This window comes from Fukomys damarensis, unplaced genomic scaffold, assembly GCF_012274545.1.
Source record: "Fukomys damarensis isolate Sample0158 unplaced genomic scaffold, DMR_v1.0_HiC HiC_scaffold_16, whole genome shotgun sequence".
NCBI classification, from domain to species: domain Eukaryota; kingdom Metazoa; phylum Chordata; class Mammalia; order Rodentia; family Bathyergidae; genus Fukomys; species Fukomys damarensis.
Window position 1 is genome coordinate 74,198,734 of NW_022900928.1, and position 2,320 is coordinate 74,201,053.

Sequence of the window (2,320 nt, forward strand, 5' to 3'; positions counted from 1 at the left end):
AGCCTCGCCGGGCCCCCAGCGCCGCCGGCCCCGCTCCGGTCCTCTACCCGGCTGCTTCCAGCGCCCGGATCACGTAAGCAGCGGGGCCCTGCGGGACAAAGTCACTTTTCTGTCGCTACTGTTAGCTGGGGTGACTGACAAGTCTGGCTCTGAGGATCCAACTCCTCTCCTGACCTCGCCTCCTTCCTGATCTGCCCGCAGCTCTTGGGGTAACTGCGACAGTGCGTGGCTTTACGCAGGGTCAAAAGGCATCTTGACCACGCTCGTTGATGAGCGCCCACCCAGGGCAAGGCGTCGCGCAGAGGGCCAGAGGGTCACGCGGCACCACAGGCTTGGTCCTCCTGTCCTGGGCAGACGTGAATTAGAAATCACTGCATACAGCTGAGGTCCTGCGAGTACGGAGTCTCCCGCGGAGACACCTACCTAGGGGGGTCCGGAATGACTCAGGAAACCGCATCAAGTTGGCTTTTAGATTTAAAAAAAAAAAATGAGGCTGAGGTAGAATGACGGGAAGTTAGAGTAGAAGTTGGAGTCCCACTGGGGCAATTCAGGCCTGGACAATTGAGTGAGACCCTGACCCCAAATAAAAGAGGCGGCCGGGGATGTAGCTCCAGAGGCGCCGTGCCTGCCTGCCAAGCCCAAGGCAAGGTCCTGAGTTCATCCCCGATACAGAAAAATAAATAAATAAAAATGGCTGGGGATATGGATCAGTGCAGAGGCCCTGGGTTACATCCCCAATACTGAACGGGGGGGGGCAGCACGCATATATGGAAAAGCACACAGAGCCTAAGAGTACAGCTTAATTGTTTTCCACAAGCTGAGCATTTCCTGCACAGTTCACTTCTAAAACAATCAGAAAACCATTATCTACCCTCCCGCCCAGATCTTTTATGACCACTTCTAGTCACTGCCGCCCTCAAAAGGTAACGATTAACCTGGTTTCTGACACCATACAATAGCTCGACGAGTTTTAGGTTTTCAGTCAGTGAAACCCTATGTACTCCTGAGTACACTTGGTGGTTTGTGACGTTAATGCACGTTGTATTTAGCAGTGACTCATTCTCAGTGATGCGTAAAACTCTGTTGTGTGGCAGATCATGGGATCTATTCACCCCCTGGATACTTCGGCTGGCTGCAGGTACCCCTGTGCATTCCTGAGTGTGTGCCTTGGTGAACATATGAATACACTATCACTCCTAAGTGTGGAATTGCTGGGCAGTGCACTCAGCTTTAGAACATGGTATAGGACAGCTCTCCAAGTTAGTCATGCCGTTGCACACACCACCAGCTATGTATACATGTTCCTGTGTCTTCCCACCCATACCCATACCCAAACTACAGTCCTTTCCACCAGGACTGGTTTAACCTGAGAGCTGCCAACCTGTGCACGCTGAATGAAGAGTGCTGCACACCAAGGCTGAATTTGCATTTCTCTGATGGTACATCTTTTTTTATGCCTCTTGGTCATTTGACTATCACTTTGAGAAGTCCCTATTCAATTCTTCTGCCCTTTTGTTTGGGGGATGGACATTGTACCCAGGGTGAACTATACCCCAAAGCTAAGCCCATTTTTCTAACAGGTTGTCTCTCTTTCTCTGTAGTGATGGAAATATTTGGGATATAGGGACCTGGGATTTAGCTCAGTGCCTCCACCACCTGCCTTACAAGCACAAGGTCCCAAGTTCTATCCCGGTACCAAAAAACAAAAAGAAATATTTGGGAAATTCTGTTTTGTTTTTGTTTTGTTTGGTACCAGGGATTGAACTCAGGACCTTGTGCCTCGCAGTGCCACTGAGCTAAATCCCTGGCCCTGAGTATATATTTTGAAACATTTTCTTAGCAGACTTTTACTCTTCTAAGGATGTCTTTTGTTGTTTTGTTTTTTAAGACTGGGTCTCAGCCGGGCATGCTGGCGCTCACCTGTAATCCCAGCACTTGGGAGGCTGAGGCAGGAGGATCTCTGTGAGTTCCAGGTCAGTCTCAACTACATAGTGAGACCCTGTCTCTCACACAAAAAAAAAAAAAAAAAAAAAAAAAAAAAAAAAAAAAGGACAGGATCTCACTATATAATCTAGGCTGGCCTCAAACTCATGGCAATCCTCCTGCCTCAACACTTAGGCATGCACCACCATGGGTAGCTAAGGATGCCTTTTAATGAACAAGTTTTCATTTTAATGTTTTCCAATTTACCACAGCCCCCCACATTTGTATTATTTGTGTCAAGTTGAAAATAGCTTTGTCTACCCCAAAGTCAGGAAATCATTTACTATGTTTTACCATTCACAGTTTTATCTACTGTCCATTTTAAACTTTTTTTGTT

At 47.8% G+C, this 2,320-nt stretch overlaps 1 protein-coding gene across 3 annotated transcripts in view; it reads left to right on the forward strand.

The window, feature by feature from the left end:
• Positions 1-2,320, forward strand: part of Tirap (TIR domain containing adaptor protein) — an 11,076-nt gene continuing 8,756 nt past the window's right edge. For 2 of the 3 annotated variants that reach the window (XM_010628644.3, XM_010628645.3), the window contains exon 1: positions 1-73. The gene's annotated coding sequence lies outside the window, so the exon portion shown is untranslated. The remainder of the gene's footprint in view (positions 74-2,320) is intronic. The other variant, XM_010628646.3, reaches the window with a different exon arrangement.